Source organism: Pinus tabuliformis, chromosome 3_2, assembly GCF_031772625.1.
Source record: "Pinus tabuliformis cultivar Carrire ecotype Pingquan chromosome 3_2, CPIR1, whole genome shotgun sequence".
In the NCBI taxonomy this organism is placed as follows: domain Eukaryota; kingdom Viridiplantae; phylum Streptophyta; class Pinopsida; order Pinales; family Pinaceae; genus Pinus; species Pinus tabuliformis.
In genome coordinates, this window is record NC_142302.1 from 458,495,028 (window position 1) to 458,512,279 (window position 17,252).

At 39.2% G+C, this 17,252-nt stretch overlaps 1 pseudogene; it reads right to left on the reverse strand.

Annotated features, from left to right (window-relative positions):
- LOC149181274 (oligopeptide transporter 4-like) overlaps positions 1-17,252 on the reverse strand; it is a 74,639-nt pseudogene that overhangs the window by 40,851 nt on the left and 16,536 nt on the right.

Below are 17,252 nucleotides of genomic sequence, written 5' to 3' on the forward strand. Positions count from 1 at the left end.
TCTCTACTTGATCATTTATGTCTTTATCAAATCCATTCCTGATCAAAGTTTGATTAAGCTCTTGCATTTCTTTTTCTACCATTTTTTTGTTCATGAAAAGATTTCAAAATTCCTTCGAGTTCCATTCCTTTAGCTTCTGCTTGATGTATTTTAGTCTTTTATGTAGCAGGAGCATAGAAGATCCTTGAATGTGCAATTCTTCAACCCACCATTTTTCAATATTGCTGTTGAAATCCGGGTGTGACAACCATATATTTTCAAACCTGAACGGTTTGTTTATTGGGGTGCCAATACCCTTGATCTCCATTTGAATCGACCAGTGATCTGAGCCTCCAAAAGGAAGAATGTCTGCTATTATATCCTTGTTTAGAAGCATGAGCTTTTCAGAGATCATGAATCTATCTAGCTTGGAAGCTACTTGGGAATCCCCTCCTCCTTTGTTGTTCCAAGTGCAAAGGCCATTGTTAGTCTCAATGTCCACCAGCTTCATGTTTTCATAAAAACATTGGAAAGCTAAGGAATCTTTGCTTAGAGCTCTTGTGCCTCCTTTTTTCTCCGAGAGAGATCTAATCATGTTGAAATCTCCTCCTATAACCCACGGTAGCCCTGCAAATCTGTTTCGAAGGTCCACTAAGGAATCAATAAACCTGATTTTGTAATATACATATCTTTCATTTATATAGTTAACTTTTAAATATATAAAAAAAAATTATACTTCTGTTAAGAATTAATTCTTTCTAAATATCTTATTACAAAATTTACATTAGTCATGTTTGACAAACATTTTATTTTTTTAATTTGATTTAAAAAATCTTCATCCCTTTCTATTCGTCACAGAGATAGGTGGTGGGAACCTTTCGGTCGGGGGATAAAAAAGGAGTGGGAATTTGTTGAGGGCAAAGAAGATTGAGGGTGGGGGTTTACATAGAATAAAAACAAATGATGGATGATTCTTACAATGTCTGGTATTTTTTGGTTATCGGGGGCGTGGGCTCTCAATTTGGTATTTTCCATATTAAATTACATGTACCTATAATATATATATATATATATATATATATATATATATATATATATATATATATATATATATATATATATATATATATATATATATATATATATATATATATATTATTAAAATATTATAATACCATTATATTTATGTTATAACTGTTTATATGTAATTTAAATATGTATAATATAAATAAAATTTTAAAATAATAAAATGTAACACATCTAGTACATTAGTACGAGTACTTGTTGATAAAATTTTTAGATGAAATTTGGAATTAAAAGACTGACTTATTAAAATTTCGGAAAGAACCCTATTTCATTATGTGCTTTTGTTTTTTTAAAAATAAAACTATATTTTTATTTTGGCAAAAATTGGATTTTCGAAGAATTTCTACAAGGATTGTCTAACTTTCAAACAATTGTGATGGTTATGGTTCTGGCTTTTCATTCTGGAGATAAGGAAATCTCGGTGAATGAGAGGGGTTTTGTTTTTCCTTTTCTAGGAAATCTTCTCTATGGGGAAAAGAAGGAAAAGGGTAGAGGAAGAGACTCATAGAGACCAGGTTATTACATAAAGGTGGTATAGTGTTACCCCTAGTGGAATAGTTCTTGAGCTGGGTTGAACCAATGGAGCTATCCATTTATAGACTAAAGTGAGGAGACTTTCAGGTTAGACTCGGGTGGTCTCGATATCTAGAAGTTTGAGCCAAATAGGTCATAGTCATAGAACTATTGGAAGCTTAGGGGCTTGGGGGGAGACACGGACATAATCGTCGATGTTGTTGGAAGGGAGGAGAACACTTATCTGGCAGAGCTCCTAGATTGCAAGAACTTGAAACAGATAAGTACATATAGCACTCTCTGCATGATTAGTAACTGACTGTATGAAAGGTGATGAAAATATTTAGTTGGCTTGTAGTTCGTTTGAAAATTAGACTATATAAATTTGTAATTATAGAACACTCGTTGAGAATGCATTGAAAGCTGACCTCTTCACAAAAAAAGTAATAAAGACATGTAATTAAAATAATATACTTAGTCAACCATACAGCGGTGAAAGGTAATAAATTTGATAACAAAAGCTTAATCATGAAAATTTGGGCGGGTTTAGTTCCACCTCAACAAGAACCTCGGGGCAGAAATAGTCCACTATCATGTTCATCGGTTATAACCCCATGGGTCAGGAAGAAGCCTAGAAGGGACTTCGACCCTAACCCGGGGCATGAGTTAGTTTGTTATAAAAAGAAGGAATTCTTCTACTGAAAACTAAAGAAATAGTAACTATATTACAAAGACATAGTCAAGAAACTAGAGTAATTCTTCTCTTGATAACTAGCATATATATTAACGTCAAGCAAATTACAAAAATAACATTTAGTTTTGGAAATGGGAATATAACAAATTCAAAGACATATTGATTTAATTATTAATGTTACTAGTTACAAACAAAAAAAAACTGAGCACATCCGCAAAGAGCCATGTGGGCAAGCTATCAAAATTACAGTTTAAAACCCCAAATGTTGGTGGACTGTAGCCATGAAGGAAAATGATAACCAGTGTTTAATTATAACCCCATAACCAATTTAAAGAACCATGACCGCGAAGGCTTATTAACAACACCATAATGGAGTGAATTAGCTAGCTTAAGACCACTGGGAATGACTCTGACAGCTCGAACAGAGCTATGCCAAATCCCAACCCATAAAGTGCACGGGTCAAAACTAAGTAGTCTCATAGAAACCCTTTCCAAGTCAAAAGTTATGAAGATAATTTCCATAGAGAATATGCATCAAAGTCACCATAGGCATTTAGGAAGCCAGAACTCGAGACTTGGGAAAAAAATTACCTTATTAATACAATGTGCTTAGACATGGAATCTGGAAAAGCGTAGAGCTTCTCTAAGAGAAGGTCCTCACCTACAAAATCAAAGAAAAACATGACATGAGTATTTAATGGCTTAACCCATGATCTAAAAAAATTAATTAACTGAAGAAGAGAAAAAAAAAATAGTCTTACCTATTAGCCAGAAGTCTATGTATGCTCTCGAAGGCAACACCTAACCAAAGAAACTAGTGTTAGACACTTAATGGACTAAGTAATTGCTCATGTGGGTAAACTTAGAAGGAACTCTCACTTATTTGTAAACCAACGATAACATACCCTCATTCGCCATCTTTAGCCGATAAAACCTAAACATCTCGACACAAAATGCCATTTTAACCACAACAATGAAACAAGAAGGGTGTGAGTGAACCATGGAGGGGTGACAGAGAAATTTGGCATCGGATGGACCCTGCCTATTGTAGAGCTGTTTTTGACAGTGCAAGGAGAAAATGAGCTTGACTGTCAAGGTTTGGGGATGGGGTAATACCCTAACCAACCCACAAATAATTTGAGCCCTTGATTTCACAAAGAAATGATCAACACTGTCCAATTCATGTAGAAATTCCTTGTAGATTCAAACTACAGATTGTAATATGCTAAGAAAATTGACTTGAATCTACTCTACTCATCAATGGAAACAATAAATGATTGATGAAATCACGATGCATAAAAAGAAAGAATTCAATCACACATAACACAAATTTTTTATGGGGAAGGTCGTGGAGGCGGCGTAGTGGTAAAGTCAACCTCGTCATGACAGACTGGTCTTGTGTTCGATCTCGAGCAAGGTCATAGCTCATCGTGCGAGTATTAACCGAACCAGGCCAAGCCCACTACCTTTTGGACCTCATCATGATGGACCGGTCTTGTGTTTGATCCCGAGCAAGGTCGTAGCTCATCGTGCGAGTAGTAACCGAACCGGCCCAAGCCCACTACCTTTTGGTTGAGAATCAGCGCGCATTCTGATTTGGAGATCCCGTGCCTTGCTTCCTTGGCCCCAACAGCTCTACGTAGGCCTCCTTCCTAGCAGCCCCTGCTGCTAGGCTCTCAACCTCCCCTCACGGCATCCTCGCAATCGGGCTCTTCCCCCCTTCTTCGACCTGTGCTGCTGCTAGCATAGTAATAGTGTTTTGTGACCGCAGAGGAGCGTAGCCGCCTCCATGAGTGCGCCAGGGGGTGGGGAGCCTTCTCCCACCCCGCCTATCTCTTCAGAAGAAGTTTTTCAGAAGATTGCTTTCACAGAAAGGGAAGAAACGTTTGACTCCAAAAGTCCCGAAATTCATCAAAAAACTAGAGGAAATTCTTGAGATCGCCCTGCAAGAAGACCAACCGATAAAAATCGCCCTAGCCCTGGCTGACAGAGGGTTAGTAGGATAATTTATGGGACGCTGGCCATCAACAAAAACAACAGATGACTGGATCCAACGCAACTGGAGGCCCCAGCTAGAAAATAATGTGATCTGTTATGTTGTTGGAAGAGGGTATTTCATTTTCGAGTTCACCTCCAAAGAAGATCGAGATTTGGTTTTCAGAAATGGTCCGTATTTTATGGGAAATCAAGGTTTGTATCTTAATAAGTGGACCCCCGACTTCGATCCCTCAATCGATTCCCCTAAAGAGGTCCCAGTCTGGGTCTGGCTTCCCACTCTTCCGATCCATTGCTAGAGCTATCACACCCTGCAGAAGATTGGAAATGGTCTCGGCCGTTTCATTGACAAAGTAGATAACAAGGGCCAATATACCTGCGCAAGAATCTGTGTGGAAGTCGATCTGGAAGCTGGACTGCCCGAAGCAGTAAAACTTACAGTCGGAGAATGGCATCACTATCAAAAACTAGATTACGAGCAATTGTCATTCAAATGCAAAACCTGTCACGAACATGCACACTTCCAAAGAAATTGCCCAAAATCTCCAACCGGGCACAAATTTGATGAAGAATGATGGAAAGAAATCAAAAAGGGAAAAGAAGTCCGAAAACTAACTGAGAAGAAAAATTCAGGGCCATTGGTGAAGTCCCAGCCCAAACCAAAAGCCAAATAAGTTCCTAAAGAGGGTTCTTCCTCTGGGGAGAAGAAAAATGCCATTGGGATCCAAGAGGAACCAGAAGACCCGTCAAAGAAAGTGAAAGAAGTTGAAGCAAAGTCATCTCTTCCTCCATCAGAGGATTAACAAGGGGAAAAAGAAGAAAACGAGGAGCACATCAATTTGGGCTCCGATTCTGAGGGAGATTCAAAATATGGAGTCTTAGATTCAGACAGCTCACAATTCACTCCTATCAAGTCAGTCAGGGGTCAAAAGTCCAAGAAGAAACAGAGAGAGGAGAAAACTTATCTGGATGTTCTCCAAGGTTCTCAGAAAACTCTCAAAGGAATGATGAATACCAGATCTAGGCGCAAGCATGGTAAGGCTCCAAAACGAGCCACAACCTCCCAAGCTAGTAAATAATGAAATACATCTCCTGGAATTGCAGAGAATTACGCAGCAAGTTGAAAGAAGAAGCTCTGAAAGACATTGTGAGGATGTACTCACCTGGAATCCTTCTCATCCAGGAGACAAAACTGGAGGACCTTCTACTCCTCCAAGCAAGCAAAGTTTTTGGCATAAAGGCCAAGGGAGAGTAGTCAGTGCCAGAGGCACCTCTGGAGGGATTGCCTCCTTCTGGGATAGCTCCAAATATGATCTGATTCATCAAGAATGTTGCCCCCATTGGATACTCACTAAGATCCTCCATAAAGAATCTGGCCACCAAGTAAGTATGTTCAATATTTATGCTCTGGTTTTACCCTCTGAGAAAAAAATTTGTTGGTACCCACTCCAGTCCTATCTTTTCTTGCACAATCTAGAAAATATTATTATTGCAGGTGATTTGAATGTTACGTTATCTGCAGAAGAGAAAAAGGGGGGCTCCCTGGTCAGTGACCCAGCTAGAGAATGGGTTGAAGGCCTCATTCTAGATTGGGATTTGGAGGATATCAAGCCCACATCCGGGAAATTCACTTGGTCAAACAAAAGGTTAGGCCCAAGCCACATTGCTTCTCGTCTGGACAGATTTCTTGTCCAATCCTCCTTCTTGACTTGTGGTCTAATGGCCACCTCTAAATTCTGCCGAACTACACCTCTGACCATAAACCCATTCTGCTTGAGCTCTCCTTGGATGGAAATCTTGGCCCCATTCCCTTTAGATTCAGTTCTCTTTGGATTCATCAAGAAGGATTACAAGAGGTGGTCACCGAGGCCTGGAACCGGCATGTTCAAGGATCCCTTTCTTTGTGTGGGAAGAAAAAATGAGGAGACTTAAAAGGGAGCTCAAGGAGTGGGCTAAAAGGTTGAAAACACCCACCGCCAAAAGAAAGGAGATGCATGACAGCTTAGCAGGTCACCAATTAAAAATGGAGAACTCCAATGTAACACAAATCCTTCTTCAAAAAGAAGTTGAGCTGCAAAAATATCTCCATAGGGCAAGTAGGGATGAAGAAGAGTTCTGGAGACAGAAGTCCAGAAATATTTGGTTACAGGCCGGAGAAAAAAATACAAGCTACTTCCATGAGCAAGCTGAAGCACGCAAGCACTTCAAAACAGTAAATGAAATTCACTATCAAAACTCTGTGGTTAAAGATTCTGATGGCATAAAGTGAGCAACCCACTCCTTCTTCAAAGATCTTTATACTGCCCCGGAAGACCCTCCTATTGATTCTCAAGCCTATCCGATTGATCTTATTCATCATTGTATCCAAGACTCTGACAATATCATGCTGACTGCTCCGATCAGTATGAATGAGATTAAAAATGCTCTATATTGCATGGACCCGGATAAAGCCCCAGGCCCTGACGGGTTCACAACAAGGTTCTATCTGACTTGTTGGCCTACAATTAAAAAAGACCTTCTGAGAATGATCCGTAAATCTTAGACCTGTACCAAGATTGGAGGCAGCGCCAACTCGGCCTTCCTTGCATTGATTCCGAAAGACAAAGGCACCACCGACTTCAACAGATTCAGGTCCATATCTTTGTGTAATACAGGTTATAAGCTGAATACAAAAATTATAGCCAACTGTCTTAAGAAAATTCTGCTGGGCATCATCCTTGAAAACCAAGGAGGATTCATAAAAGGGAGAAAGATTCTTGACAATATTGTGTTGGTGCAAGAAGCAATTCATTCAAGCTATCACCGAAAAGAGAACGGCATGGTGATTAAGCTAGATTTAAAAAATGCCTTTGACAGGGTGAGACATGATTTCCTATTCTCTGTGATGGGGAAATTTGGCTTCTCAAAAGCTCTCATAACTTGGGTGAAAGCCTGCATTGCCTCCCCTTGGATAGCGCCTCTGGTTAATGGTCATTCAATGGAATTCTTCCAGGCCTCGAGGGGGCTAAGACAAGGTTGCCCTTTGTCCCCGCTTCTTTACGCCATTCAAGCTTTGGTGATCAGCTTCCAGCTAGACTACTGTCAATAGATCCAAACTCTGCCAGGCCTAAGAATGGCTCAAAATGTTAAAGACATAAATCTAGCCCAGTTTGCTGATGATACTTTATTACTAGGAGGAGCTAGCATAAATTCTGCTAGAACCTTCAAGATAGAGCTGGACATTTATAGGGAGGTTTCGGGCAGCAATATTAACTATCTAAAAAGCAAGATCTATGGCTGGAACTGATCGGCCAAGGATTTGACAGACATAGCAAGGCTTTTAGAAATGGAAAGAACCTTAACCTGAGGATTCTTTTAAGTGTCTTGGGATCCCAATCTTCAAATCAATTCCTAAGGTAGCTCACTGGATGCCCCTGCTAGACAAGCTAAAACTCAGAATACAAGCTTGGGGATCCTCACGGTTGAATAATGCTAGGAAGGTAATCCTAATGAAATATGTTCTCATAACTCTCCCAGTTTATCAGAATTCCATTCTTCTAGCTCCTAAAACCTTTATCAGTAAAGTGGACAGTCTCCTTAGAATATTTCTTTGGGAAGGAGGGAAAAATAACAAAAGAAGGCTCCATTTAGTAAATTGGGACATAATTAAGAAGCCATTCTTGGAAGGAGGTCTTCAAATTTGGGATTTGGCAGCCCAAAATCTTGCTCTGGGCTCCAAGCTCCTTTGGAACATTGTCTCTAGGAATCCTAGTTGGAGCAAGAGAGTTCTGTGGAAAAAAAAATTTCATGGGCAACGTTTGAGGTGTTTAGACCAGCCTCCTAGAATATTCAAAGGATCCCCAGTTTTCAAACTCTTTCTCACAACTATGAAACATTTAATTCATAAGCTTTATTGGATCCCAGGTAATGGGAAAAAAATAAAAATATGGGAAGACTCAATTCTTGGAGATAAACCCTTGAATCAGATGGCAAAACTGGAAAATATCAGAGTTTGGCTTTAGGCCAGCAATCTGGAAACCCTTTGGGACATCTCCAATTGGACAAATGATGTTGAAAGTCTTTGGGATGGTTGGAATTTGGGGGAGGTCCCTCATTGGCTAGATGGTGAAGCCAAGTTATTGATGGATCTTCCCCAAGGAAAATCTCCCTTAAAGGCCTCTTCTAAGGACAAAAGAGGGTGGGGTTCTCTTTCAGGCTCTTACTCAGCAGCAGAAGGTTACAAAACTTTGATGGCTATCCCCAGCATCCCCCTAGAGCCAACTCAATGGAAATTTATTTTTTCTTTTCCTGCTCTCCCCAAAATTGACTTCTTTTGCTGGACTATGGTGCATAAAAGTATCCTCACTGGAGATAACTTGAGAAAGCGTTGAATGGAAGGTCCCTCCAAATGCCCTCTTTGTGTCTCTGATGAAGAAATGGCTAACCACTTGTTCTTATTGTGCCCCTTTGCTCAAGAAGTTTGGAGGGGTGTCCTAATGTTAGGACTTGATAATATGGATCTTCCAAGAAATATTCAGGACCTTCTTCGAAACTGGGCCAAGTTATCCCCATTCTGTCTCTCCAAGAAAAAACCTTCTCAAGACTGGTTGGATTTGGATTCCCAAATTCACATGCTGGAAATTGTGGCTGGAGAGGAACAACATAATTTTTAGGGAGGAGAGTTGCAACCCAGTCAGAATTATCACTAAGATCAAAGCCCTATTGGGGGAGTCTTTAGAAACGAAACCCACCATAAGAAATGGCACAACTCTGGACAATGAGGAAGATCAATGGCTAAAAGACCTTGTTCCTAATCATCAGAATAGACCCATTCCTCTTGCTAAAGCCTCTTCTCACTGGGAAATTCGTCTGGAAGAACAAGAATTCATCAAATGGAGATCTGCTTTGGATGACCACTGCCTTTTCTTCGATGGGGCCTCTAAAGGCAACCCAGGAAAGGTGGGTGGTGGTGGAGTTATCCTAAGCCCAGATGGCTCAACTAAGTTGCGCTTTGCTTGGGGTCTGGGGCATGAAACAAACAACAAAGCGGAGGCTCTGGCTCTGTGGAAAGGTCTAAATCTAGCTTTTAAGAGGAATCTCCTCACTATCTCAGTCTTTGGAGACTCCAGACTAATTATTCATGCTATGAACTCTCAAAAGATCCCTTCTTAGGTGCAGTAGCCCCCATCCTCAAAAAAATCAAACTAGTGTTGCCCAAGTTTCACAAAATCTCCTTCTATCATGTGCTAAGAAAGTTAAACTCACATGCAGATGAGGCAGCCAACCTTGCCTCTATCCGGAGCAGGAGATCCCTGTTAGTCAATGAGGTTGAATTGGACTGCACCATTCCTTAATTTTGGAGATGCCTGGGCCTCTGTATTTCGCTGGTTCAGCTTCTCCAAAGCTTTGGGTTCGAACCTTTTGAGCTGCCTGCTGTTAAGTGGCGCAGTGGGTAGTTGCTGGGGAGTTCAAGAGGGCCACCTCAAGGCCTGTTTACCAATCTTGGCATTCTGGAACAAATCAAAAAGAAAATGCAGTGATTCACGGGTTGATCCAGTGTTTCGGCATGGTGGGTCTCCTATCCACAAGCTAAGCAAAAGCAATGGAACTGCAAGGAATAATAGAAAAAACTGAACAAAAAAAACGGAACAACAAAAAAGGAATAGCAGCAAAGGAACAGCACAAAAGGAACAGCAGAAAAGAAAAACGAAGCTCCAACAAGTTCATCAAGCTTGAAGCAAGTCAGCACCGACGACAATCCTGAAGAGTCCATTGTTCGACACATCAGCCACAGTAATATAGATTGATATGCTTTGTAAATGTTGGTATTTATAACTGTAGTTTGTTAGGATTTACCTTTGGTCTTTGGTTTTTAGAAGCCCAAAAGGCAAGATTAAGGAGGAATTTTCTCCTTCTTCAATCCTCTTTCAATCCCCTATCTGCAATCATAGTGTAAATCATTCAGCAGGCTTTTCAAAAAACAATTCTTCTATTCCAGCCGACTGTAACATGGATCTACAGAATATCAGTGTTTAAGACCTTGGCAGTTGATTTGTCGATCTTCAAATAAAAACTAACCTTTTTTGTCAAAAAAAAAACACAAAATTTTTATGGGGAAAGCCGAAACTAAAAACACTTGCTATCTATATATTTCATTAATAGGAAAATATGAGAATATTACAATCATTTTCTCGAGCTTGAGCAACCTCTACACTATCTCAATCTATCTCACTACTTCCCAGACAAGCTCAAGCCAATACCTAGCCAATTGGGTTGCCTTCCAAGCTCCTATTTCCTTGCACATTTTCCTTAGGAATTAGCCCATATTCAATTGGAAATTCCACAAATATGAATTACACAATCCTCATAGGCCTTCCTCTGATTGCATGCACTATATGTATAATTTGGATGATTATATAACTGATAATACATTGGACATGGACTCGAAACTCAATTGGGTCTTTCTTTGATTTGACATGCATGAGTTAATTAAGAGTGAGTCTTCTGTTTATTGGTTCATCATTGTTGGTTACATCCCACTATTATAGGTTATACCCTACTACTAGATCTCCCACTAATTCCTCCATTAGTTGAAACTAGTTTAACTCAATTTAACTTAGCTAGACTAAATTAAATAATTACAACTCAAAATAAACTCAACCAGGGCTCTTATAAAGTAGGAGACACTTTATATGACTCTAGTTAGACCCTCAACTCAAATTAAATAAGCCAAATAAGTCAAATTAACTTAGTTGACTATTACAAGTTGTCATAAGATGTGGAATTTCAATTTAATTCCAAATTTAATTCAAGGAAAAAATGAAATTAGGATTTGTCTTGGTGTTATTTTTAACATTTCTTGTTGCTATTTTCAACACTCCCTCTCAACAAGAAAGGAATTCAACGGATCCTGCCCAATTTCTGAAACTCTTGGACTAAGGTTTTGTATCGGCCCACCTCACACCTAGAGGGATGGTAGTATGTTCTCCCTCTTCTTACTTGGCTCAAAATTTCCCCTACTAGAGGTCTCTGCTTGAGTGGATGTCTCCATTTGACCTCCTCTTTCCTTCTCCAATTGTGGTTGCTCCACAACTTGTTGAGGCTGTTTTTGAGGTTGCTTCTAAGGCTGCATGGTGAGAGGTAATTTATTCCCCCTCTCAACCACCAAGTCTCTAACCTTTTCCTTTCTCCTCAAGGCTTTGAATGCATCTTGTACCTCAAGTGTATACAGGTTCTTGGCTCGCACACCGATCTATTTCACCTATCTCTTGGCGATGTGTCTAACAAAAACCTTTCCTTTGCTTAAAATCACATTTCAGTCATGATCTTCCAATACCGTGATGGAAACAAGATTCTTATTTAAATGGAGAAGATTATTAATGTTGTCCTAATTCCCCAGTTATAATATAAAAATGTGCTTGAGGTTTGTACTCCAAAATACCAAGTAAAAACATGAATTTTATGTGTTTTTTTTACTTAAGTTAGTTTCATGAAGAAAACTTAAAACATGAAACCAAAACATTGAATGGAAGCATGCATCAATTAGTAATGCCCCATCCATTGATAAAGGACTTCACCCCTCATGGGCTACATCTCCTTGGATCAGCTCTAAAGGCATGACCCCTTCTCATTATTCTCAATATCTAGAAAAGAAGAGTACATAAACTGCTGAAATGGAATGGTTAGTTTCTCCATCAAATAAACAATTTTTTTCAAAATTTCTCAGTCCATACACATGTTAACCTACAATCAAACATGTAAACCTTCAGCAAACACACACATCTTACACCAAGAACCCATACTCCAAATTCAAATAGCATAAACAGTACCACAATACACTTGAAGTACATCAATAAGTCTCTTCTCTAAAACACATATAGAGAAAAGACGAGATAAAGCTACTACATTAATGTAATGGCTGCTGCAGAAAGCACATGGAGGCTAGAAGACCCCTGCAAGCTCATCTCCATCTTTATACTCCTCCTTAAATTGAATCAACACTCTGGTTGACCAGAGCACCCATAGGCTTCACTTTTCAAAAACATTATCCATAAGTGCTCCTTTGATCCTAAAACCTATTCCAATCAGTTCATAATGTCCAAAAATGGCTATCAAGCATCTTTTTTCATCCAATTTGGTCGAAAATTGCCTTAGTTATGACTTTCGTCAATCTTTCTACAATTTTCTCTTCCAAATATGGCTTACTGCCAATTAAATTCATTATCTAGAGTTAAATATGGAAGTTCCACTGAAATCGATGGTCTCGCCATCTTCTTGCCTATCTCACAGTTAAGACCGAGTGGTCACATACAAAGTGGTCGGCCCAATGGAAAAGACGACAGTTCTGTAGCTCTGTCGCAACTCGCAATCGGTGAAGTCTAACCATCGACGGGTAGTCCCAAGCCCAAAAAATAGGTACTTTGTGATACACGAACCCATCGAGATTATAAAACACAACATATAACATATCACATTCGGGGACCCCATCACAATCGCAATCAACACTTTCCCTCGGCGGATATCAAAGTCCATACACTGCGATAACAATATACCCGTCGAGGTTATAAAATAAAACGTATAAAAATATTGGGTCTGAAAGTCCCCCCATCGCAAATTTCAATCGACGGCGACCAGGGTGTTACTTCATGCTCCTATTGCAATCTGCAATTGTGAATTTTCTGCATTGAAACCAGGCTACGTAGAGGGTCGATTCTCGTTCCTCTCTCATCTTGCGATATTGCAATCATAACTGGGACACTTTCTCTTTGTGCGATTATGATATGTGATTATCACATCACCACTTGCCTAAGGTTGATTCTCCTTAAGCCGCTCCTCTATTTTTCTCTGATATGTGATATGTGGGACCCAATGACAACCTAACACTTGGCACTTCCCCATTTGCTAAGACCGTTGCCATGTCACCCAATCCTGCCATGTCTCCAAGTCAAACCTGAACTTTGATTTTCTCTAACTTTTGCATACAAAATCGGATTTGAGTGTCGTTCACACCATTGGATTTAGAATGAGGAAATCTTCAATCTAAAGCTAAGATTATCAAGATTCTGACAATTTGATATTTTGGCAAATTTTGAGCTCCTGATCACTCTTCCCCATTGAAAAACTTTTGTTCTCCAAAAGTTTACTTTCAGTTGTTCGGAATTTTAATGTACAATTCTTTCATTTTCCCAAACTTGATCCAATTGATGTTTGAAGTGCCCTGACTTGTACTTGTCTTGGCTTTTTCTCAAGCTGAACTTAAAATATAACTTGAGCAAAGAATTCAAGTTCGATGTTCTTCTCTGCATGTCCATGTCTACTATGGCCATCCATAACAACATCCTTCCCAATAAGAATTCCAAAATGCTCATCTGCAAAATCCTTATCAAGGATAATATCCCAAAAAGACTCTGCCAAATGAACCAAAACAAGCCTCACATAGTGAATAATTGTATAACTTGAGTGCTAAACATATTTGAAACATACTAAATGTGTTTCATCTACTCATACAACAACTTTAAAATGCTTTCTCAAACTACAAATAGAAATGCATTTTTTTTAAATGGAATAAACTTGACTCCCAAATTTTCCATTCGAATTGACTATCAACAAGCCAAACTAGCATTGTAATGCTTAAACAAAACATTGTTGCATATAAGTGATTTATTTATGAACATCGCTTTTACAAGTTACCTAACTATGGGGATATGCAACTAGTGCAAAACAAAAATTTACAAACTTCAACTGGACAAATAGTCCGCCCATTTCTTACCCAACCAGGTGAATGAACCGTCTATTTGAACTTTCTCTTCTTCTGAGGCTTCTTTAGGGATGGTCGCATCCTGTGCCAATTTTTTTTTTGTCGCTTCCTCTTCTAGTTCTTGCATAATTTTCTTTCCCTTGCCATGAATTTGTGGAGACAATTTCCATCACCTCTTGACCTAATGTCCACTGATATTGCAATGAGTACAAAAAATCTTTTGAGCTTCTCTTGGCTCACCTGCCTTTAACCTTGGATGAGGTTTTCTCTTTTCAGTCTCAATTCCAGTAGCCATAAACATCTTCATGATGACTTCTTTCCTTTTATCGCACTTATCTACACAATGGTTAGTTGAAAGGAAAAAGGTGCATGGAAACATATTCCTCAACACATTATTTAAATCTGCTTGTTGTTTTCCATTATGAACACCGTTTGAATTAAAAGAATGGATAAACCTCTATTTTTTTTCCTTTGGCTTATGTTGCTTTTGTAGGAACTCATGTGGCAAGAAGAATTTAGCTTCCCTTCTTCTTTAACATCTACATCTCTCTTTAGAAATTCTTTGCACTTCGAGTCCTCCAGGAACCAAGAGGGAACCAATTCTGGATATGAATTCCAATATCTTGCCTCCTCATGTCCTCTCTTATGCAAAAAGGAACACGATGCCCATGAGTTGTCACTAGAAGACCATTCTTCTTTTGCAACATATCCTAAGCCTTCATATTTATAACTCTTCTTGGCCTCAATTAGATTTTTAATACCTTGATAGTTTACTCCAAGGCCTCCTCCCTTGTAACCCATCTTGGACAAGAGCTTGGATCCAATGCCTTTACTATGTTTTTCAAAGGTTGCAAATGAATTTACGTCAACACTTTCGCATAAGGAAGAAGCATGTAAATTCTTATCATTTGCCTCATCTTTTTATTGACATAGCAATATATTTTTGAACTCCCTTTTGATTTTGGATGTGTCCTCTTGGGATCTTTGGCTCTCTTCTTTTAGCTCCTTGAATTTGGGTGCTGATAGAACCTCATCTTCCACTTCATGTGGACAAAAGGTACAAAATTGTCCATCTACCTTTACTGAGGGACTTTATACACTAGCATATTCCATAAGAGTTGTAGAAAAACATGAATATTGTGAAGAAGATGGTGGTTTATCACCATTCTTGTTACCTTCTTCCCTTGGAGAACATTCTCCTCTTGGAGGTATAGAGCTTTCACCTTGCAATTTGGTATTCCTCTCTTCATAGAGGATTTTCACCATTTCTGCCATGTCTAAGAAAGCCTTTCTAAAATCCTTCACATCCTCTGACATTATTGTAGGCTCTCCTCATTGGGACATGCTTTTCTTGAAGCTTCTACTGCAATTTGAGGTAGAACTTGGTGGTAGAGATTGTAACAATCTTGCTCTCCTTTCCAAAACCTTCTCCTCACTTGAGCTTCAAAACACATTCACTTGCAAACAATAGTCAATTCCTCCTTGCACAAAGAAAACCTATGCTCTGATACCAACATGATCTGAAATGCATAAGATTAGTAATGTTGTGCTAATACCCTATTCAGAATGTAAAAATGTTCTTGAGGTTTGTACTCCAAAATAGCAAGTAAAAACATGAATTTTATGTGCTTTTTTACTTAAGTTAGTTTCATGAAGAAAACTTAAAACATGAAATAAAAACACTAAATGGAAGCATGCATCAATCAGTAATACACCGTCCATTGATAAAGGATTTCACCCCTCCTGGGCTACATCTCTTTGGATCAACTCTACAAGCATGACCCCTTCTCATTATGCTAAATATCTAAAAAAGAAGAGTACATAAACCACTGAAATGGAATGGTTAGTTTATTCGTCAAAAAAACAACCTTTTTCAAAAGTTCTCATTCCATACACATGTTAACCTATAGTCAAACATGTAAACATTAACAGGGGCATCTTACACCAAGACCCCATACCCCAACTTCAAAGAGCATAAACAATACCACAATCCACTTGAAGTACATCAATAAGTCTCTTCTCCGAAACCAATATAGAGAAAAGAGCAGATAAAACTACAACACTGATGTAATGGTTGTTGTAGAAAGCACATGGAGGTTGGAAGACCCATGCAAGGTCATCTCCATCTTTATTCTCCTCCTTAAACTGAATCAACACTCTGGTTGACCAGAGCACCCATAGGCTTCACTTTGCAAAAAGCCTATTCAAAAGTGCTCCTTCGATCCTGAAACCTATTCCAATCAATTCATAATGTTAAAAAATGGCTATCTAGCCTCCTTTTGCATCCCATTTGGTTGAAAATTTCCTTTGTTATGACTCTGCCAGTCTTTCCACAATTTTCTCCTCCAAATCTAGCTTACTACCAGTTAGATTCATTATATGGAGTTAAATCTAGTAGTTCTACCAAAATCGGTAGTCCCGCCATCTTCTTGCCTATCTTATAGTTAAGGCCAAGTGGTCACATACAAAGTGGTTAGTCCAGCGGAAAAGGTAACGGTTCCGCAGCTCTGTTGCAACTCGTAATTGGTGAAGTCCAACCATCAGTGGATAGTCCCAAGCCCAAACAACAGGAACTTTGTAATACACAGACCCACCAGGATTATAAAACATAACATATAGCATATCACATCCAGGGACCCCATCGTAATCGCAATCAGAAATTTCCCTCATCAGATATCAAAGTCCATAAACTACGATAGCAGCGGACCCGTCAGGTATATAAGATATAACGTATAAAAATATCAAATCTGAAAGTCCCCCCATCGCAAATCACAATCGGCGGTGGTCGAGGCATTACTTCATGCTCCTATTGCGATTTGCAATTGTGAGTTTGTCACATCGCAACTGGGATACGTCAGGGATTGATTCTCATTCTCCTCCATCTTGTGATACTACAATCGCAACCAGGATCCTACCGGGGGCTAATTCTTAACACTTTCCCTTTGTGCGATTTTGATATGCGATTATCGCATCACCACTTACCTAAGGACGATTCTCCTTAAGCCTCTCCTTAGTTTTTCTCTGATATGCGATATGTGGGACCCAATGGCAACCTCCCATTTTGTGCTTCCCCATTCACTGGGACCTTTTCTATGTCATCTAATCCTGCCACGTGTCCAAGTCAAACATAAACTTTGACTTGCTCTAACCTTTGCATACGAGCTCGAATTTGAGTGATGTTCACACCATTGGATTCAGAATGAAAAGCTCTTCGATCTGAAGCTAAGCTTATCAAGATTCTGACACTTT